The sequence below is a fragment of the Protopterus annectens genome, chromosome 7.part1 (assembly GCF_019279795.1).
Source record: "Protopterus annectens isolate FY-2018-M chromosome 7.part1, PAN1.0, whole genome shotgun sequence".
Taxonomy (NCBI): domain Eukaryota; kingdom Metazoa; phylum Chordata; order Ceratodontiformes; family Protopteridae; genus Protopterus; species Protopterus annectens.
This window is the reverse complement of record NC_056740.1, coordinates 522,688,489-522,712,562: the sequence shown is the minus strand read 5'-3', so window position 1 is coordinate 522,712,562 and position 24,074 is coordinate 522,688,489. Positions and strand designations below refer to the sequence as shown.

General features: G+C 44.9%; 1 protein-coding gene across 6 annotated transcripts in view; it reads left to right on the top strand.

Annotated features, from left to right (window-relative positions):
- RAB27A (RAB27A, member RAS oncogene family) overlaps positions 1-24,074 on the top strand; it is a 1,055,478-nt gene that overhangs the window by 200,227 nt on the left and 831,177 nt on the right. The gene's annotated exons all lie outside the window — the stretch shown is intronic.

The following is a 24,074-nucleotide window of genomic DNA, read 5'->3' as shown; positions in this document are numbered from 1 at the left end:
TGGTGCACAGCCAGGTACAGGTGCATTAAACAAAATAATAGATTTGGAAATCTGGAATTTGTCATTCAATACCATTTGCAGAAAATAATTTATTTTATCCCAATATGGTTTAATTAAATGGCATTCATAGAACATATGTTGCCAGTTTGCTTTTATTGATAAATCACATCTCCAGCAGCCAATATTTTTCTTAAACATAAGTTCCATTTTATGAGGGGTTACGCAAGATCTGTGTATGAATTGCCATGTAAAGAGTCTCCAATGTAATAGGTTCATAGGTTCATACTAGGCTATCTGCCCTAAGGCATTTATAAGCCTAGCCAGAGTGTATGTGGCTTACACCACCCTTTAGGATGAGAATACTACGCCCTTTTAGGGTTTAGTTTACTATGCCTCTGTCTAGTAGTGACACAGAGATGACCCCCGGGGTAAACCTACGATCTCCCATCCACTCGTCGAGATTCTCTTGAATAGAGTCAGTGGGGGGCTCTGCCTAACATGGACTGGGATTCTGTTCCAGAGTGTAGGGAGCCTCTGGGTTATGAATCTGTCCCTCCAGCACGTCCTATTTATTTCTGTGTTGAGGTTTAAGTCACTTGTTCTCGTGGCTCTGATGGATTTGGATTTTCTGAGGTGGAGCATGTCCATTAATTCAGGATTGGACATGGCCTTGTACGTCAGGCACAGATTACCTCTGAGTAGGCGGTATGCGACTAAATAGAGCTGGAGTTTTTTCAGTCGGGCAGCATATGACATATGTTTAAGACCCTTTATCCTCTTGGTGAGGAACTTTTGGGGTCTTTCCAACTGCTGCAGGTGTCGGGTGAGATACATCCCAAATGGGGCATTGTACTCAATCATTGGCCTGATAAGGGAAGAGTACAGGGGCACAATGACCTCTCTTGATCTAGATGTGAAACCCTTCATGATAAGGTGGGCAATATAGAAAGTCTTCCTAACCACTTTGGCAATGTGAGTGTCAAATGAGAGGTTACTGTCAACCTGGGTCCCTAGGTCCCTGATTACCTCTTCCGTACTTAATGGATTACCGCCTATGTGGTAATTTGTTGGTACCTTGTTTTTCCCAAAGGGTATGACTGTACATTTTTTGGCGTTCAGCTTAAGGCCATGGCTCTGGCACCAATTATCCATTTCTGTGAGGCCTCTCTGAAGGATGTTTGTGTCCGCTGGAGTATCAATTATGGCGCCCAGTTTGCAGTCATCTGCGAACTTTGTCAGCCACAATCCTCTTATGTTTGCCTGTACTTCGGAAAAATAAATGCCGAACAAGAGGAGTCCCAGGACTGAGCCCTGTGGGACACCGCTTGTGACTGGCTTAGAGTCTGACATAGCTCCAGCAACTCTGACCCTGTGGGTTCTGTCCTTGAGCCAGTTTGAAACCCATCTTGTGACATATGGGTTTACATTTAAGCTGGTGAGTTTGTCTATGATGCCTGAGTGGGGTATTGTGTCAAAGGCTTTTGCAAGGTCAAGGTAGGCTGTGTGAACTGCCTTACCCTCATCAATGGCCTTAGTGACTGTTTCAAAAAAGTCGACCAAGTTCAAAAGGCAGGATCTGCCCTTGACAAAGCCAAATTGAGTAGGATCCAATGTCTGTAGGTCCCCAGTGTCTTTGTTTATGAGTTCCATAATGATCCTCTCCATAGCTTTGCAGACCAGGCTCGTCAAGCTTATGGGGCGGTAATTTCCAGGGTCCGTAGAGGCACTGCCTTTGTGAAGTGGGACCACTGTTGCCGTACGCCACTCTTTGGGTACGTATCCTGTAGTAAGGCTAAGATTAAACAGCAGCCTTATGTGTGGGTTTAGTTCCTCTTGGAGTTCATGTAGCACACAGCCCGGGACACCATCTGGTCCCATTGATGCTGTGTTTTTAGCTTTAGAGAGGGCGGCTCTCACCTGGGCATCTGAGATGTTAGGGAGGCTACACTCTGCTGGGATAGTTATTTCTCCTTTGGGGAGAAATTTGCACTGAACCTGTCTGCCAGAATGTTGGCAATGTCAGTGGGTTCAGTGTATTTTGTGTCATTTTGGACTAACTCTGAGCATATCTGGGAGTTTCCACCCAGGTTTCTAACATAGCTAAAGAAGGCCTTGTGATTGTCTTTTGTGTCTTTTGCGATTTTCTCTCAAAGTTGGCCTTGGATGATTTTATGAGTGATCGTAGTTTTTGCTAGTACTGATCAGAGACGCCTTCCCTTTTAGGATTTTGCTCTGTCATGTAGTAGCTTCCTCCTCCTGTTGTAAAGTTTGTTTATGGCTGGGGTCCACCAGACCGGCGCCTGCCTTTGGGGGAATGGGTCTTGGTTTTATTTGGGATTGCATGATCCATGCATTCTTGAAGGTGCCCATAGAAGGCATTTGCAAAGGATTCAGCAGTGTGGGTTGTGGTTTCCACTGGCCCAGGGGCCTTGAAGGATACCACTTCAGTCTTAAGAAGTGTGAAGTTTGCTTTTGAGAAGTTCTTCACTGTGGTTTTTTGTGCAGGGGGTGGGGGCGGGATGTGGATTTCCAGTGAGATTAATTTATGGTCTGATTTTACCAAAGAGGGATATACTTTCGGTGTGGAGCATTTTGTCCCCATGTTTGTGATGATCAGGTCTAGTATATTGTCTCCTCTTGTGGGAATGGTGACTAGTTGTTCCATTGCATTTGAGTTTATGAATTCTAGGAACCTTTGGGCTAGGGTGTTGGGGCTTGAGTAATGTTCCCAGTCTATGTTTGGGTAGTTGAAGTCTCCCAAAATGATGGTATTGGGAGAGACATTCATACTCTCCAGTGTCTTCAGGAAGGCTGTGTGGGGTTCCTGAGTTTGAGAGGGTGGTCTGTAGCATGCTACAAACTGTAAGGCAGTTTTGCCTATGGTTAGTTGCACCTGGATAGTCTCCGATGCTTCATGCGTTGCCACTAACCTGGAGGTGTGGGTATCTTTGATGAAAATGGATACTCCCCTCCTTTTGTGGTTCGGTCCAAGTTTTGGGGCGGAAAGCATGATATGAGGTAAAACCTGATAGTGCTGGGGTGCTCTCAGGAGCCGTGAACCAGGTTTCAATCACTGCACAGACATCGATGTTCTCCATACTGAGGAGGGCTTCGAGGGCATGCATCTTGAGGTTTAGACTTCTGGCATTGAGCAGCATTACCCTTAGTTTTTTTCCACTTGTGTTTTCTAGGGAGGTAGGTTTGTCATTTGAGCCTTGCCTAAAAAGGCACTATGGGGTGGCAAGAGCCTTGGCCAATATCCAGAAGCCCAGGGGTGACAGGTGCAAGCCATCCCTTGCGAAGCAGCGTGGCCTGTCAAGCATGTCATCCCAAGCAGACAGACATTGGATCCCCTTAGAATGACACCAGTAATTAAGCCAATTGTTAAAACTGATCATTTTGTCTTTGTACTGTGGCATCATTCTTGGTGAGGGTAAGATGCTGCTCAGGGTCAGGGTCATACCGGCCTGGGCTACATAATCAGAGAGCTCCTCTTTTTGTCTCTTTTCATGTAGTCCAAGGAGGTACGTCTCAGGTCGTTCACACCGGCATGTACAATGACTGAGTCATATTTGTACTTGCTGTGGAGTGACCTGAGTGCTTGTGTTATGTGGCGGATTCTAGCTCCCGACAGGCAGCTTACTGTGACCTTTTCCTTGTTCAGTCTGGTGAGCGGGACATCAGTGTGTCTGACTATGGAGTCACCTATTACAAGTGTGTCTGGCATGTTGTTTGGCCTTAAGGGCTGTGACTGTTTAGCACACTGACTTTGTGAACTATGTGTTGCATGTGCTATGTCATGAGGTGGTGGTTGCTTGGGTGTCTGCTTTGGAGGCCTCTGTTTTGGTAGATTTTTATTCAGCACCTCCGAGTATGTGTTTGTGTTTGGTTTGCTATTGTGATAGTTCTATGTGAGACTGGGTTTGTGGTGTGCGTGGTTACCTTCTCCTCCTGACTGGTCTTGCCAGTACTGAATTGAGAGAGCTCAGCCTCCAGTTTGGCTATATAGTTGCATCTCTCGCATATATTTGTATTTGTTGGGAGGAGGAGAGGGTTGTCTGTGTACATGAGGCAATTGTAACATTGCCTCAAGATTCCCAGATTCACCAGCTGAACAGGAGAGGATGCCAGCAACTGACCCTTCAACATGCTAGAAATAGTGAAAAAGATTGCTGTGTAACTGAGTCAGAAAGGACCTATAGGGAGATGTGTACTCAACAGAATTTAGGTGAATGAAGTACTTTATTTTGTTTAACAGTGCTTTACCTGTATAAAAATGCTTTAGGAGCAAGTGCTCAGCTTTTCAGATAGAGTATAGGCTGTTTAGATTGCAAGTAGAAACAGTTCTAAGGGAAAAATTGAAGAGCAGACTTGACGGAGCCAGAAAAGGTTTAACCTTGTTTAACCGGCGCTGCGCTATGCGCACGACTGCGCAAAGCTGTGCAAAGTCAGATTTTAAGCAGTGAACTACAAAAGAGCTAGGAATGGTCCCAGACAACCAATTACTACAGCTTCTTGTGCTGAGGTCACTTCCCCCAAGGACAGGTAGGCTGCTCAAGGCTCCCCACTCCCACTGGTGAGCAAAGAAACTTCCTTCTATCCAAGTAAGGTAATGGACAACACAGGAACTACACCACAGCCCAGAATACAGCAATGCCTGTATACTGGTCTAAACTAGTCGAGAAAGGTGGGAAAACAAGGATTATTATTTTGTTTTTTGTAGAAATACACAGAAAATGCAGAGACAGTGATAAATTAGTTACACAGGCTAGCACACTTTAGTGGGCAGCCTCCACAGTTAAATTAAACAAACAAACAAGCAAACTTTCGATTAAATTCGACTAAATGTAACTTTAAGTGCAGATTTAAAAATAAATGCAGTAATCAGAAAAAAAACAGTTCAGGCTAGTTTAAAGTAAGCAACAGAAGCTATTTCCAGTGGAAAAAAAGCAAATATACTTAAATCCAGAAGCTAGTCGCTTTTTTGAGTTCCTTGCTGCTAGGACCACTCTGTAAACCCACGTGGAGCTTGTCTGAGCAGTATAGCCAGAAAAAAATGCCCAGAGACGGATTTTAAGCAGTGAACTACAAAAGAGCTAGTAATGGTCCCAAACAACCAATTACTACAGCTTCTTGTGCTGAGGTCACTTCCCCCAAGGACAGGTAGGCTGCTCAAGGCTCCCCACTCCCACTGGTGAGCAAAGAAACTTCCTTCTATCCAAGTAAGGTAATGGACAACACAGGAACTACACCACAGCCCAGAATGAAAGTGATGTCTGCTTTGGAGAGAGAAGAATTAATTTTTTCTCTGTTATTTGGCACATGTCCATTAATTGATCTATAATAATTCCATATTTTGTCATTATTATAAGTTTTCTTATTTTTTTGTTTGTTTTATAAATAGATAAGTATCCCTTTCCAGTAATGGGTTGATTCATTAGTAGTATTATATGTTCTATAAGATTAGAAACATTCTGTCTTATTGATGGTTGCATTGTTTCTTGTTTGCTTTAATATATACTGTCTTAATTCTTGTACATGTAGCCATGAACTATTTTCCATATTTAATTTCCGTTTCATTTGGTCTATTGTCAGACGTTTTCCAGAGTTTACCAACTGATGTCAATATATTAATCCCTTTTCTTTAAGCATGTTGACTACTTCTATATCAAATGTTATTATATTACCTTGTGTGTGCGCTACTGGATATAATAAAAATGACCATGCTTTAATATCAGGATTGCTATTAATAAGATTTTGGAAATTTTTTAATGTATAAGTAATGTATTTGGAACTTATATTTTTATACTTATGTATCATCATATATTCCTTCATCAGCCATAGAAAATTGTTTGGTATGAAATCGGTATACTTATTTGCTACTACAAATCCTGATTTTAACCAGATTCTGTCATGAACTAGCTTCCATTTTGATGTATATTTTGTATTTAGCCATAATGATATTGTTTTAATAACAGATGAATGCAAATATACTTCTATGTCTGGTAAACCTATGCCACCCATATCCCAATCATCTAGATGATATTTCATAGCTATCCTTGTTTTTTTTTGGATACCATAGGAATCTTATCATTAAATCATTTAATTGTTTTAGGTGCGATTTAGCTGGTGGCAAAGAACAAGCTTGTATCTTCTTCTTTCGGCTTTTTCCGGTTAGGGGTCGCCACAACCGATCATCTGTCTGCTCATGACTGGCAGTGGAGTTTTACGGTGTTGAGTTGCCAGCCCGGCGCCCAACCTTCCACAGAAGGCACACACACACACTCACACCTAGGGCCAATTTAGAGTGTCCAATCCACCTACTGCATGTCTTTGGGATGTGGGAGGAAATCGGAGCACCCGGAGGAAACCCACGCAACCATAGGGAGGACATGCAGACTCTGCACAGAAGGCACCCCGACCGAGAATCGAACTGGAGAACCTCTTACTGTGAGGCGGCAACGCTAACTGCTGCACCACCATGGCCGGCCAAAGAACAAGCTTGTATAACATAAAGAATTTTTGGAAATATGATCATTTTAATTATATAGAACCTTTCTTCCATTGAAAAGAAGAACTTATTCCATCTTTGTATTCTCTTTTATAATTTGTTTCAATTGTAGTATCTAGGTTGTTAGTTCTTATAATTCCCAAGTATTTAATTGTATTATCGGTGGGGATTTATTTATGGTTGTACACTGCATGTCAGTTACTAACATTTGGAAGGACACATGGCATAGCACCAATGTAGGCACAGGACTGTTGCAATCCAATGAATGTGGGTGGTGGTGGGGTGGGCGTCAGTCTGTCTGTCTCTCATGCATTCACACACACACACACACACACACACGCACACACACACACACACACACACCTTGGCAGTTTCATGTGCACTTTTGGATATGATGGATGAATGAAGTACTGAAGCAGGATGCTGGAGGCCAAAAGGACAAATTAGTATGCTTTATGAATGGATTTCTTCTGCAGTGTGGGTGCTTCCAAAGCATTAAAACAGTCTTTAAGGGGACAAATTAGGAGCAGGGTATGCTCCCTGTGAATCGGTGATGCGCTGGATGCTTTTGCAATATTCCTACATATTTACAGGGCACACAACAAGGGCAGGCTGTGCACCCTGTTATTGGTGCAAGGTATGCTGGTTGGCACATTGTACAACACATTGAATATACACACACACTACCAGGCTGTGCACCCTGTTAATGATAGGTGCAAAATGTGCTGCTTAGCACATTGTACACCACAGCAGATACCAGAAATTGTCTGACTGAACACCTGGATGTTCTTAGTGTTTCACTGTTGCAGTCATCACACTTGGGTTATCCTACCAGGGGTAGCCCTGAGTCGGCCTGAATACCAGAGGCTTAGTATTTCTGTGTCGATTGCTGTTATGCCAGGACTGATGTCAGGTTGTTCTTCTTCTTCTTTCGGCTTTTCCCAGTTAGGGGTCACCACAGCAGATCACTTTGTCTGCTCATGATTGGCAGTGGAGTTTTACGGTGTCGAGTTGCCAGCCCGGCGCCCAACCTTCCACAGAAGACACACACACGCACACCTAGGGCCAATTTAGAGTGTCCAATCCACCTGCAGCATGTATTTGGGATATGGGAGGAAACCGGAGCACCCGGAGGAAACCCACGCGACCACAGGGAGGACATGCAGACTCCGCACAGCAGGCACCCCAGCAGGGGATCGAACCGGAGAACCTCTTGCTGTGAAGTGGCAATGCTAACCACTGCACCACTGTGGCCGCCCCACACTGACGTCAGGTTGTCAGTGATATAAAATCTGGCAGCCGACGCCATTACATCAGTTTTTCTTGCCGAGGAGTCAGAAGCAGTTTGCACGAGTGCCGTTGGCCACTACCTGAGTTTTCATTTCCGAATTGAAGTTGAAGTCTTCTAAAGCTAAGTACGCCATTGGGGATCCTTTTTTCTTGCTCTAACTGATGTCAGAAAAAGTTAACAATTGTCATGCCTGTGGAAAGCAAATACCACACCGAGACTTCCATTCTTACTGCGTCACCTGTTTAGGCCCAGACCACTACATCCCTCACTGTCTCTTTTGTGCTTTGTTCAACTCCAGAACTTTACATCATTGGGCCCTTATTGTAGCTAAATATTTTCACTGTGTCCTCGTATTCCGACATAGCTTCGGTAGCCTTCAGACTATCGATCTTCAGAAAAAACGTAAGGCTAAAGACAGAGACAGACTGCACATGTCCAAAACTGCCAAAGACGCTTCCGTTAAGTTAATCGTCAGTTCTCTGGTCCTCAGTGAGGTGCTTTCGCAGCCCCTGATGCCCGCTTCTGTGGATTTGCAGGCCAAGACACGTTCGGAGTCCAGTATGCAGTGAGACTCTTCTTCGACTAAGGATCCTGTGGATGTCTATGGATGGGTCCGGAGCCACTGAGCAGGCACCAGCTTCCAAGGAATTTCTTCGCTCTACCGATACTCAGCACAAACCAACGACTTTCGCGTCTTCAGTTCTTTCTAAAACTACTGAGTTTCTAAGGCCCAGGGTATGAACTACGCCTAAAAAAACGATGACCCAAGCTCTCAGGCACCTGCTTCCATGCCTTAATCTCGAATGCTTAAAATGGCAGAAGACTTTATTGTGCTTATTAGGGGAAGCCACACTACCCCTTCCAGAAGAAAAAGAGACCTGTCCCAGTAGTTTTATTTGAACAGGAGTCCGATGACTCTGAGGTTTCTGAATATGAAGACATGCAACCCCTTTCTGCTTATGAGGATTCTGACGCAGAGGAACCCATTCCTTCTGCCTCTCCTCCCGAGGATTTTTCATTTGGTGAAACCCTCATTTCCAGTGAGAATGTCGAGACTATTCTCAGTTAAAAAAGAGACTCAGGGAATTCTTAGATTTACCACAGTGCAGACCTTTAGCCATTCCTCCTGTCCTGGATATTGTGACTGATGTTTTTATGGAATCCAGTTTGACTCACCCTCCCTCCTGCTCCCAGGAATCCTGACAGGTACTACAGAGTCCCTGAATCTCACAAATTCCTTTTCAAAAATCCTACTGCTGACCCAGAGGTCATCTCCCAAGGACCAAAAGTAGTTAAAGCAACATCAGCTGAGAATCCCACCACCTCAGACAGGGATTCCCGAGCTTTAGACAGATGAGGTAAAAACGTATACACCTCTGCAACTCTTGCTATTAGAGCACTAAATTGTCAGATGTTCATCGTGCATACAGCTGCAGTCATAACAGATGGGTTCTCCTGCCGTCAGGCGCGTCCTCGGTCGGCCGAATTCCAAAGTCTAGGTCCGGCGTCAGTTGTCGTCACTTCTTCCCTGACGTCAGTGCGACAGGGGTATAAAAGAACCAGCCGACGCCATTTTCTTCAGTCTTTCTTGCCGCGTGGTGCCCGAAGCAGAAGCAGTTCGCAAGTGCCGGTCGGCCAGCTCTTGAAATTACGAAAATTTTGCAACCGAAGTCTTCTTGAAAGCTAAGTACCCCGTTGGGGAAACTTTTCTTGCCTCAGACCGATGTCAGACAAAGTTAATAATTGTATTTCATGTGGGAAGCAAATACCACATAAGGATTTCCATTCCCTCTGTATTCCTTGTTTAGGCCCAGACCACGACGTCTCGGTCTGTCGTTTTTGTGCTACATTCAACAAACGCACCATTAAGCGTCGGGCGGAGTTCGCCCAGCATTATTTTGGCAAAACTTTTAACTATATTATGTCGTCGGATACTCCGACTCCACTTTTATCTAAAAAGCGCAAAGATAAGGACCGACACACGAGGTCTGCGGCCTCTACCGACACCACGCCAAAGCCGACTACACGTGGTACGGTTCTCAGCGAGGTGCCTACGCAGCCCCTGACTACCGACGGCACTTCATTGACGGTGTCTCCTGTGCCAGAGGTCGCAGGCTCCTCGGCCCACACCCCGACTACAGATACCGAAGCCACTCTTGGCGGTGAATCTCAAAATGTGGACAGGTCCACCTCCTCTCAAGGTGTCTTCAGACCTTCCTCTTCTTTTTCCATCAAGGCTTTCACTAAGTCTAAAGCAGCCATGCACTCTAAGAGACGAGCTACACAGGGTCCATCTCCAGGCCCCATGCCTAAAAAAACGATGCTTAAAATGGCTGAGGATTTAATTACTCTTATCAGGGCTGCTCAACCCCCCCCCCCCAGGACAAAAGGCCCAGAGTGGAGGAAGAATCCCCCTCCTCTGATCAGGGCTCCATTATTTCAGAGCACTCTGATGATCAGGAACAACCCTACTCCCCTTTTGAAGATTCTGATGCAGAGGAGTCTATTCCCTCTGTCTCCCCCCCCCCAGAGGATTACTCATTTGGGGAAACTTTGCATACCTTAAGAGAACACTTCCACTGGGAAGGCCAAGATTATTCAGATTCCAAGAAAAGGCTTAGGGAATTTCTCTTGCTACCTCAGCACAGGCCTCTGGCTATACCTCCTGTCTTGGACATACTAGATGATGTGTACTCGGAGGCCTGCCTTAACCCGGATTCTCTACCTCCAGCCCCAGTCAAGCCTGACAGGGTACTACAGGGTTCCTGACTCACACCAATTTTTATACAAAAGCCATGCTGCTGACCCAGAAACCATTTCACAGGGCCCCAAGGGAATTAAGGCCTCCACTGCTAAAAATCCATTACCTTCCAAGAGAGATTCCAGATCCTTAGAAAGGTGGGGAAAAAAGGTATATACCTCTGCTACCTTAATCATGAGGGCATTAAACTGTCAGTTCCATATGCTGAAGTACCAACAGTTTCTGTTATCACAATTGAAAAGTAAAATGTCACAACCTGAACAACCAGACTTGAAGGAGTTGCAGGATTTGATGCATAGTCCAGAACAAGTGGGTAAACATACCTTACAATGTGGTTTTGATGCTCTAGAGGCCTCATGTAGAGCTGCTGTTACAGGATCAGTCATACGTAGACATGCCTGACTCAAGGAACAAACCTTGCCAGGTCATGTAAAAGCTAAATTACTAGATGCCCCTCTACAAAAGGATGTATTATTTGGTGCTAATGCTGAAGAGGTATTAAGGAAAATGGAGGAAAAGGCTAAATCAATGCAAACTGTGAAAGATTTTCTACAGGTACAACCCCCACGTTTCAGTAGAAATTGGCCTTCTAAAAATTGGTCCTTTTCAGCCACGGACAGATCCCAAAGAGGTAGATACAGGCGCCCGAGAGGCAGAGGGCAATACCAAGGATCGTTTAGAGGCAGACAATGGCAAGCTCCTACACAAAGAGGTGCTGAGGATAACTCGCAACCATTCAGAAAGCAAGCCCAATGACTTTCCCCTTTGCATGCCAAGCAAGACTCAAATGGCAGCACCCTTAGGCGGAAAACTGGCATTATTTACAAAAAATTGGCATATTGTCACAAAAGACAAATGGATCCTGGACATTATAAACAGAGGCTACAGATTCCATTTTCACACCCTTCCAAAAATGAGAGGCATGCCAAATCTGCCACACAATCAAAGGGAAGAGGCACAAAGACAAATTACAGATCTCATAGACATGAAAGCTATTCAAGAGGTACCTACGCACGAACAAGGTCAAGGTTTTTATTCCAGACTATTCCTGGTACCAAGGAAGGGAAAAGATTGGAGACCTATTTTGAACCTATCCATCCTAAACACATTTCTACTGCACAAAATTCAAGATGCTCACTCTACAGCAGCTTCTTCCCATGCTGGGCAAGGAGTCTTGGCTGGTAACATTGGACCTCAAGGAGGCATACCTGCATGTCCCAATCAGACAAAATTGCAGAAGATACCTCAGATTTCTTGCAGGTTCAACCCATTATCAATTCTCTGCATTGCCCTTTGGCTTATCTACTGCGCCCAGAGTATTCACGAAATGCCTGGCATCAGTAATTGCCTACTGCAGACTTCAAGGGATACAAATATACCAATATTTGGACGACTGCCTGATCCAAGCGGACAGCAAGCACATTCTTCTGAAACATCTGGCTTATGTAATAATGTTGTTGAATTCTCTGGGATACACAGTCAACAAAAAGAAATCAAGGCTAATACCCTCTCGGAAAATAATTTTCCTGGGTGCCAACTTGGACACAAACACCCAGATGGCCTACCTCACGCCAGAGAAGCAGGGGCAACTAACTCAATACATCAGAGCACTAGCAAATTGCACCAGGCTGACTGCAAGGAAAATCCTGCAGGCTCTGGGATTCATGGCATCTTGCATCTTACTAATCCCATGTGCAAAGCTGCATATGAGGAAACTTCAATGGTACCTGAAAAACCTATGGTCTCAACACAGCCAGAGTTTGGAAACAATAATACCACTAATTCCATGTCTTCAAAAGGAATTTCTGTGGTGGGCTCAAGCATGCCAAACAAACACAGGTCTCCCATTCAGCAAGCCTCAAGCAAATCAAGTCATCACAACAGACTCCTCGGACTACGCCTGGGGGGGGCGCACATGACAGATCGGTGCATTCAGGGCAAGTGGTCCCAAAAAGAAAAGCACCTTCACATCAATCAAAAGGAAATGCTAGCAATAATAAATGCTATTACAGCTTTCAAAGACCTTCTGCAACCAGGTCAACTATTGATAAGAACGGACAACACCACAGTAATGTGGCACATAAACAAACAGGGAGGAACACATTCATAACCCCTATGCAGACTGGCCATGTCACTTTGGAACATGGCCATGGACTTACAAATCAAACTACAAGCACAGTACTTGCCAGGCAAGGAAAACACGCTGGCAGACAACCTAAGCAGAAATATGACAGATCCACACGAATGGAAGTTGCATCCTCAAGTTTTTACAGAGATAATCCAAGCATGGGGAAAGCCAGACATAGATCTCTTTGCCTCCCACAAAAATCACCAATTGACAAAATTCTGCTCAAGGATTTTTCATCCAAAGGCCCGGAGAGTGGACGCTCTCTCTTTCAGTTGGACATCAATGACAGTTTATGCCTTCCCACCTCTTCCTCTACTGCCCAAAGTTCTATTGAAAACCAGAGCAGACAGAACAAAGATGATTCTCATTGCTCCAGACTGGCCAAGACAACACTGGTACCCACTCCTGAGGAGCCTGATGCATTCCCCACCATGGACCCTGCCTCTAATGCCTCTTCTCCTGACTCAGCACAGCTTTAAAACTCTTCACAGTCAGCTAAAAGCACTCAATCTAGCCGCATGGAAGATTCCTTAACATTACAACAGACCCTACTCTCCAAGGAGGTGCAGGATGTCATTTTGGAGGCCAGAAGGCCGTCTACTAGAAAAGCTTACTCCAGAAAATGGAAACGGTTTTGTGTCTGGAATGAGAAAAAGGGCCAGGATCCTGGAAAACTGAATTTACCTCAAATATTACAGTACCTAGCTGAGCTCCTAAGCAGTGGACTTTCATTCTCCTCCATCAAAATTCATGCCTCAGCCATTTCTGCAGAATACAACACTGATCCACCCTTACTCTCTCACCCCCTCTTAAGACAGTTCCTCAGAGGGGCTAAGAATCTAAAACCCCCAAGGAAACAACCAATACCTCCTTGGGATCTTAATTTAATTCTGGAAAAACTGACCTTGCCTCCTTTTGAGCCAGCTGCCTCATCAGATTTGCAATATTTGTCCTGGAAAACAGCTTTCCTTCTGGCTATTACTTCAGCTCATAGTTTCAGAACTACAAGCTCTCATGGCTGTGCAGCCTTTTATCATCTTCCATCAGGACAGAGTTTCATTACGAACCAACCCGTCCTTTATGCCAAAAGTGGTATCCAGGGTAGCTTTGAATCAGGCCATACATTTACCTACCTTTTATCCTAATCCTCAAAACAAAGGGGGGAGAGACTACTACATTCCTTGGACATCCACAGACAACTGCGTTATTATTTGGACAGAACAAAGCCTTTCAGAAAATCAGATCAGCTTTTTGTGTCCTATGCTATAGGAGCTCAAGGAAAGCCAATTTCCAAACAGACAATCTCAAAATGGGTAGCCCATTGCATACGCTTTTGCTATTCTTTTCATGGCAAAACTGTACCTACAGGCATCAGATCTCACTCCACAAGGGCCACGGCTACTTCTGCAGCCTTTCTTAGAGGAGTTCCTACCAAAGATATTTTAGAAGCAGCCACTTGGAGTTCTGTGCATATGTTCTCCAAGCATTACCACCTTCCACTATACTCCAAATCTAGAGCGGGCTTTGCCACTGCAGTCTTGCAGGGCATTCTGGCTCCTCCTAGTTCCACCTAGTGCCTACCACCCCTTTCTTAGCTTTGGGAGTCTACCCCATCTGTTATGACTGCAGCTGTATGCACGATGAACATAGTACAGTTTTGTACCTACCATAAATGTAGATGTTCGAATGCTAATACAGCTGCAGTCCAGGTTTCCCTCCCTCCTTCCCCTCTTGGGACAGGCCTATTGGCTAACATATCCTCATGCAACCAGATTGGGGTATTCATTCTTGATGTATTTGCTTGCACTACTATATTTTGATTATATGGCATTGCCTTATTACACAAATTCTTGGGGCCTTCCTTCTGGGGGCACCTGACATCTGAGGCAAGAAAAACTGAAGCAAATGGTGTCGGCTGGTTCTTTTATACCCCTGTCGCACTGACGTCAGGGAAGAAGTGACGACAACCGATGCCGGACCTAGACTTTGGAATTCGGCCGACCGAGGACCCGCCTGACGGCAGGAGAACCCATCTGTTATGACTGCAGCTGTATTAGCACTCGAACATCTACATTTATGGTAGGTACAAAACTGTACTTTCCACATGCTGAAATATCAGCAGCATACCATGGAACTCCTCAAACAAAAAATTATCTTCCTTTCCTGTTTGTGCAGAAAATAAAGAATTACAAGAGCTTATGCATTCTGCAAGCCAAGTTACTAGGTACACCTTGCAATGTGGCTTTGATGCCCTAGAAGCATCGTGCAGGGCAGCAGTCACTGGTTCTGTCCTTAGAAGGCATGCTTGGCTTAAGGAACAGACCTTGCCAGACCATGTCAAATCAAAATTATTGGACACACCATTGAACAAAGACAATCTGTTTGGCACCAAGGCAGAAGAGGTCTTAAAAAAGATGGAAGAAAAAGCTAAATCTATGCAGACAGTTGAATACTTTTTACAGGTCCAGCCTCTGAGGTTCAGTAGGCATTGCCCCTCCAAGCACTGGTCCTTTCCGGCCCCCCTCCAGGCCAGCTCAGCCAAGACCCAGGAGAAGCAGACCCCCCAGACAGCAGTCTCAGGGAATACAGAGATCCAAACAATGGAGTTCCTCCTCTTTAAAAACAGGAAGTGCTAAGCCACTCACTTATGGTAAGAACTCACAATGACTTTGCACCTCCACCCCTTACCTCTGCCCACCTACTTGTGCCCCTAGGAGGAAAACACTCCTTCCATGCAAACAACTGGGCCTCTATTACCAACAATCGATGGGTCCTCAACATGGTGTCTCCAGGGATAGAAATTTTATTTCCACACTCTACCAACCCCAAAAGGGTTCCCAGATCTTCCTCCAAACCAATGGGCAGACGCCAAAAAGCAAGTCCATTCCCTGCTCTCCATGAGGGCAATACAGCATGTTCCTGCAGACCAGATAGGCCTATGTTTCTATTCCAGACTCCTCCTGGTACCCAGAAAAGAGGGCACCTGGCGCCCAATCCTCGATCTATCCATTCTAAATACATTTCTGGTGATACCAAAATTCAATATGCTCACCCCCCAGCAGCTTCTTCCTATGCTTTTCAAGGATGCTTGGTTAGCCACCCTAGACCTAAAAAAGGCCTACCTACACATCCCAATCAGGGAATCTTGCAGGAAATATCAACATTTCAGGGCAGGATCTCTGCACTTTCATTTTTCTGTGCTACCCTTTGGCTTATCCACTGATACCAGAGTTTTCACAAAATACCTGGCTCCAGCCATTGCTTTTTGCATTCAAAGAAATATTCAAATTTACCCCTACTTTGATGATTGCCTGATTCAGGCAGACAGTCGGGAAAAGCTGTTACAGCACCTGATCTTTGTAAAGGACCTACTGACCTCCCTGGGGTATATTATCAATGAACAGAAATCAAAACTAGACCCACACAAAAAATTGTATTCCTGGGAGCAAGCCTGGACACAGCATCCCAGATGGCATTCCTTACTCCAGAAAAACAAGTCTACCTGACAGGCTACTTCTCTCAGCTGGCCACCAGAACCCAGTTATCTGCAAGGAAAATCCTGCAAGCTCTAGGGCATCCTGCATTCTACTCATTCCATATGCCAGACTGCATATGAGGAAACTACAATGGTACCTAAAAAGCCTTTGGTGTCAACACTCTCAAGACCTGGAAACTATTCTACCTATGATACCTTGTCTAAGGAAAGATTTTCTTTGGTGGGCAGCAGCATGCAACCACAACAAGGGACTTCCTTTCTCACAACCCCACACCACCCAGACCCTCACCACAGATGCATCAGACTATGCCTGGGGTGCACACCTGGACGGCAGGTGTATTCAGGGCCATTGGAGCCCAAATCAGAGAACATCTGCACATCAACCAAAAAGAGATGCAAGCTGTTCAACATGCCCTGACAGCTTTCAGACCCCTACTCTCCCCTGGGCCTCTAGTGATCAAAACAGACACCACCACAGTGATGTGGTATATCAACAAGCATGGAGGGACTCACTCTTATCCTCTCTGCAGTCTCGCTATTACCCTTTGGCACACGGCCTCAGCCATGCACATTCACCTACTAGCACAATTCCTGCCAGGCTCCCTAAACTCTCTGGCAGACACCTTAAGCAAAAACCTGCCAGACCCACATGACTGGCAGCTAGACCACAGAACCTTCAACCTTGTTACCTAGAAATAGGGCATCCAGAAGGTGGACCTCTTTGCCTCCCACTCCAAACATCAGCTCAACAAATTCTGCACCAGGGATCCTCACTGCAAAGCCTGGAAAGTGGATGCTCTATCCTTCCAATGGGTAAAGCTCTCACTCTATGCATTTCCCTCTCTACCATTCATTTCAAGGGTACTACTCAAAATAAGGTAGGAAAAAGCAAGGACAATCTTGATTGCGCCAGACTGGCCATGCCAGCACTGGTACCTACTACTGTGCAGCCTGTCACCCCTGTCACCGTGGCACCTACCTCAGATCCCAACACTCCTGACCCAGAATAATGGAGAATTCATACATCCACAATTGCAGACCCTGAAACTGTCAGCCTGGCTTACTCCCTGATCCTTCCTTCAGCTGCCAGCCTAAGCAAACAAGGCCTGGATGTTATACGTAAGGCCAGACACCCCAGCACTAGAAAATTTTATGCTGACAAGTAGAAAAGGTTTTGCACCTGAATCCAGGCTAAGGGAGCTGAAACAGCACATCCCTCCCTACCTCTCATCCTGGATTACGTAGCAGACCTACTACACAGGGGTCTATCCTTCTCTTCTATTAAAATTCATGCCTCTGGTATCTCTGCTCATTACAGCACAGAGCCACCTCTCTTCACACACTCTCTTATCAGTTCCTAAGAGGGGCTAACAACTTAAGACCACCCAGAAGAGCTCCTACTCCAGCTTGGGACCTTAACTTTGTGTTGGAAAAGCTCAGCCTACCCCCCTTTGAGCCTGCAGCTTCAGCAGAGTTAAAATTGCTCTCTTGGAAAACAGCCTTGCTTCTGGCCATCACTTGAGCTAGAAGAGTTTCAGAGCTACAAGCACTCATGGCTGTAGAGCCCTTCATCATTTTCCATGCTGACAAGGGTCTTCCTCAGGACTAACCCATCCTTCATGCCTAAAGTGGTGTTCACTGTGGCTCTCAACCAATTCATTCATTTGCCCACCTTTTTTCCCTAACCCTCAAAACAAGGGGGAAAGGATTCTGCACTCTCTAGATGTGCACAGACAGCTCAGATTTTATCTGGATAGGGCTAAATCTTTTAGAAAAACTGATCAATTGCTAGTCAGCTTCGCACCAGGGGCAGAGGGCAAGGCCATATCCAAACAAATAATCTCCAAATGGATAGCAGACTGCATCTGTTTCTGCTGCAAACAGCACTGGAAACCTCCCCCAAAGGGGGTCAGGATGCATTCCACCAGGGCAACCTCCACCTCTGCAGCTTTTCTCAGAGGGGTCCCCACTAGGGACATCCTGGAGGCTGCAGCATGGACTTCTGTTCATACCTTCAAGCATTACCATCTGCCTGTCTTCTCCAAATCCAGGGCAGGCTTTGCCACCGCAGTCTTGCAGGGCATCCTAGCCAGCCCCCAGTCTTCTTGACTGCCTCCATCCTTTTCTTCAGCTTTGGGAATCAACCCAAGTGTGATGACTGCAACAGTGAAACACGAAGAACATAGTACAGTTGTGTACACTTACCATAAATGTAGATTTTCGAGTGTATTCACTGTTGCAGTTCTGGTTTCCCACCGTCCATCCCCTTTGTCTCTCTCTCTCTTCCTCTCCCCTTACAGGGAATATTTGGTATTTACTTTCTACTGGTGATGCTCTTCCATCATAACCTAGCTCTCTATTTGGGGGCTCCTGACTGTTGGGGCAAGAAAAACTGATGTAATGGCATCAGCTGCCTGATTTTATATCACTGATGACCTTACATCTGTCCTGGAGCGACAGCAACTGATGCAGAAATACTAAGCCTCTGGTATTTGGGCTGACTGAGGGCTACCCCTGGCAGGATAACCCAAGTGTGATGACTGCAACATTGAATACATTTGAACATCAACATTTATGGTAAGTGTACACAACTGTACTTTAAATATAGGGGCAAAGTGTGTTGGTTGGCACATTGTACACCACATCAGATACACACACACACACACTCTGCCAAGCAGTGCACCCTGTTAATTATAGTGCAAAGTGTGCTGGTGGTTGGCACATTGTGCACCATATCAGGCACACACACACACACACACACACACACACACACACACACACACACACACACACACTGCCATGCTGGTTGGCACATTGTCTACCACAGCAGGTACACACACACACACACACACACACACACACACACACACACACACACACACACACTGCCAGGCTGTGCACCCTGTTAATTATTGGTGCAAAGTGTGCTGGTTGGCACATTGTACAGCACAGCTGGCTGTACACTTTGTTAATTATAGGTGCAAATTGTGCCACTTGACAAATATAATTCACATCAGATACACATGAACTGCCAGGCTGTGCACCTGCTACTGACTGCTGTTCAAGAAGCATAGTGAAAACAGATGGAAATGTTGGAGGGTGCACAGCGAGATAACATGGCACAGTGTTACTGCACATGGCGAAGAGACAGTCATAAACCGTTCAACATGCAGGCAGATATAGAGATGCATAACCGTGTATGTGAATGCATGTATATATCCTAAACTGTTTGTCTTTTCTAATATACAGAACAAGCATTATGTTACTGTGAGATCCCTGGTGAAAAGGAATGTGACATGCAGATAGTTCTTAAAACTATGACTGTGTTTACAAGGTGTTACCCATTCATGTGTATTAGGTACCGTTTGCATCTCTTTAATGAGCACTTTTCAGTTCAGTGACTGATACCATTGTTGGCCTTCCCTAGATAAACGACCCTAATCACCCCATTTGCTTGTTAAAGCATCTTCGCTTTGGCAACAGCGATGACCGGTTACTTTTTTTTTTTTTTTAATTTTAGTTTTGCGTGTTTGTGTGTGTGTGTGTGTGTGTGTGTGTATAGCTGTCTGTGTGGTAATCTATCAGTGAGGCTATATATTTTTGAGGATTGCTTTGTCATTTGAGTAGCTTTATATTGACACTGGAAAATGGAAGTTTACCTTCCTTTCTGCTGCTTTGTTATTTTGCTTGGTCTAGTACCTTCTTTTTTAATCTGGTATTTGAGGGAAGTTTTTATGAATTCTTTACTTTAACTTGCTGCAGGAATCTGTTTTAGATTATTTTGCGTAGTCTCTGTGTCCCTGCAGGAAATTACCTTGTGACAGACTGCTGTGAACTGTTTTGTTAATTCTCAAGGTTTTAAAGTGCACTACAGTCAATGTGTTGAAGTCGGAATTTTTCTGCCAGATCCTCCCTTGGAGTAACTGGACCATTGTTCACTGCTTCATTTAATTTGTTTGCTGTGCTATTTTGTCCTCTTTGTCTACTTTTCATTTTCCAGTTTAAATCTTGAATTGGTTATGCAGCCTATTTGATGTTGATTTAAGATTTCATAGTCTTCATGATGATATATGTTGCCGGCTGTATTAGATTATGCTTTTTTTTCCATTCAAGACCTCAAAGATGACTATTTGCAGGAGCATAGCTAGGTTGGGGTGAGAAGGGCAACTGTCTCGCCGCAAAGTGTTGGGGGGGGGGGGGAGATTGATCAGTCTCAACATTGATCACTTTTTAAAGTATACTGGCTTTTAAAAGCTGGTATTGCATTTGCAGTCAAACCTGAGAGCTGTAGCACTCCTGTGTGGTTTAAACTGGCAAGCAGTTTGCTACTGTTTAAAGCATTTTTTTAACTAAAACCTGAGATCTGAAGTGATCCATGCAGAATAAACAGCTTACTACATTGTAGCAAGCACTTTGCTACAGTTTAAAAGTTAAAGATCAGGGGAGGTCATCGTGCATCTTTACTCATTCCTCATCAGGCCCATAATTGAGTACAATGCCCCTTTTGGGATGTACCTTACCAGACACCTGCATCAACTGGAAAGACCCCCAAAAGTACCTCACCAAGAGGATCAAAGGGCTCAAACAGATGCCATATGCTGCCCGGTTAAAGAAACTCCAGCTCTACTCAGTGGCATACCGCCTGCTCAGAGGCGATCTGTGCCTGACGTATAAAGCCATGTCCAACCCGGAATTAATGGACATGCTGCACCTCAGAGAATCCAAATCCCATCGAGCTACGTGCTCGAGAGACTTGAACCTCAGCACTGAAATAAATAGGACATGCTGGAGGGACAGATTCATAACCCAGAGGCTCCCTTCACTCTGGAATAAAATCCCAGTCCAGGTTAGGCAGAGTCCCTCATTGACCCTCTTCAAGAGAAATCTTGATGAGTGGATGGGATATCGTAGGTTTACTCCGGGTATCACTTCTGTGTCACTGGTAGACAGAGGCACAGTATACTAACCTCAAAAAAGGGCATAGCAAAATTCATTTAAATTGGGTGGCAAAAGCCAAACACACTCTGGCTAGGCTTATAAATGCCCTAGGGCAGATAGCCTAGTATGAACCTATGAACCTATAAAATAAAACAAGTCTTTTTCAAGTAAACCTGAGCACTGTAATACCCTGTGCAAGGGATACACTGTAGCAACTACAAACTGTGTTTCTGTAGTTTAAAAGAAAAAAACTGATTTTTTTTTTTTTTTTAACTAAAATGATGTGGAGGAGGGGCAGGGCCAGGGCTCAGAGACGGGACCTGATTGCAGTTAGGTACATCTGAAAAGTAGGAGCCAGACTTTTTTTTTTTTTGCTCTTCTATTGAAGATCTGGGGCTGGAGGATGGGACATGTCTGGCCACTTTGTTAATGTGCCAATAAAAGAGGGAGCTTCTGTATTTTTGTATAGTGTAATTTGATGTAGGAGGGTTGGGGGCATGGAGCAGGGATGGGACTGGATTGTCTCCTGCACTTCAGTAGACCAGATATCTAACTGAACATTTTTTGCTCTTTACTTGAAGAGCTAGGGGTGGCATGTATTGAGTACTGTCTGCAGGAGGGGTGGCATGTATTGAGTACTGTCTGCAGGAGGGGTGGCATGTATTGAGTACTGTCTGCAGGAGGGGTGGCATGTATTGAGTACTGTCTGCAGGAGGGGTGGCATGTATTGAGTACTGTCTGCAGGAGGGGTGGCATGTATTGAGTACTGTCTGCAGGAGGGGTGGCATGTATTGAGTACTGTCTGCAGGAGGGGTGGCATGTATTGAGTACTGTCTGCAGGAGGGTGGCATGTATTGAGTACTGTCTGCAGGAGGGGTGGCATGTATTGAGTACTGTCTGCAGGAGGGGTGGCATGTATTGAGTACTGTCTGCAGGAGGGGTGGCATGTATTGAGTACTGTCTGCAGGAGGGGTGGCATGTATTGAGTACTGTCTGCAGGAGGGGTGGCATGTATTGAGTACTGTCTGCATGAGGGTGGCATGTATTGAGTACTGTCTGCAGGAGGGGTGGCATGTATTGAGTACTGTCTGCAGGAGGGGTGGCATGTATTGAGTACTGTCTGCAGGAGGGGTGGCATGTATTGAGTACTGTCTGCAGGAGGGGTGGCATGTATTGAGTACTGTCTGCAGGAGGGGTGGCATGTATTGAGTACTGTCTGCAGGAGGGGTGGCATGTATTGAGTACTGTCTGCAGGAGGGGTGGCATGTATTGAGTACTGTCTGCAGGAAGCCAACTGACATTGCTGCAGTTTTCTAAGAAGGGTGGGGTGCTAGTTCATCAGACCAGCATATGCATAGGTTGAATCAGCTACACCCCTGAGTACTTGCTTATTTTTACTAAGCATGTTTATGTAACGGACCGTACTTCATATGAAACTTTCCATTCGCTGTTGAAATATATGGATTTTTTGCATTACCATGTTTATTTTAGCGCTCACTTTTTGACATTTTTAATATTTATTATAGGTTTTATTTGATGTGTTATGCTTGTATAATTTAGTTTTTATTTGAGAGAGCCTCTCCTGGCACTTCACCCCTTTTAGCCACCACAACTTGCAAATGTATCAGAAGGGTGGTTACCAGAGATGGACTGGTATGGGCTCCCATTCATATGGGCCTGCCAGCCAATAGGTTGACTGGTCGCTGTCCTAGGGTGAAACATTTCATGTCAAGTGCTTTGGTTCATAGGTTCATAGTTTATTACTAAGCTAACTGCCCTTGTGAGGCATTTTAAGTCTAGCCAATTATCCCTTGTGAGACTCAAACCCTGCACCTTGGGTTTGTAAGGCAAACACCGTAGCCATTAAGCCACCCTCCCAACCCTTTAAGTGTACCTAGGGTGCTGGCTGTTTTTGCTGGCCAAATATTGAGGACATGGGCAACTCCGACCGCTTTACTGATACTTTATTCTAATGTTAGAGCCAACCACATCAAGGCTGGCATGATCCTTGCTTGATGTTGATCCTGGTTTTATTACAGGGCCCTGGTTCACTGACAGTTTTGGTCAGTACTTAGTGGTAGCCTCCCTCCTGTTTTTTTCCTTTGTCCAGCACCTGAGGTCTAGCAAGATTTGGAGGACGGCATTGTAGTTTATTGATTTTCTTTGATACTAGCCAAAGTTAAGTATGTGGTTACTAACTCCTTTGAGTATGTCATGGACTTGGTGTTTTAGAGTTGAACCTCCAGTTTGGACCTGGCATGAATTTCAGGAGGTTGACTTTGGCTTGCTTTCAATGATTTCAGGTGTGTGGGCTTTTACTTCCAGTCTGAAACATTTCTTAGATTAGTTGGTTATTTCCTATCTTGATGTTTGCAGACCAATGATTTGCTAAGTTGTCTTTGAATCATTATGTCCTGGCAACTTGGATAACCATTGTCCCATCTCCAACGTCCCATTTATTAGTACAGTTATCAAGAAGGTCATTTGCTCACAAGTTGAATCCATTCTCAGACAGTACTACATCTGCGATCATTTCTAGTCCATTTTCCACTTGACATACAGCATTGAGGAGGCCCTCACTCAGGTTTTGAATCACCTTCTAGTGCCGAAGGTCCTTTGGTGGTGGCTTGTTTTGGTCCTTCTTGATCTCCTGTCTGGATTTGATACAGGTTATATTAATGTTCTCTTTGACTGGCTTGGAATTTACTTTGGTGCCACAGGTACTGTCTTTGAATAGTTTGCCACCCAGCTTAGAGTTTGGGAGAATTTCGGCAGCATATCCTGTGACATCCTCGGCATCATCAGTATATCCCATTACATCCTGGGTTCTATTTTAGGCCCTTTATTGTTCTCCTTTTGTAAACTTCCACCACAAGAGCTTGTTTGAAGAGATGTCTTCAGTACCATTGCTATGATTCTGATACATATCTTTAGCTCTCTTTTCCCCAG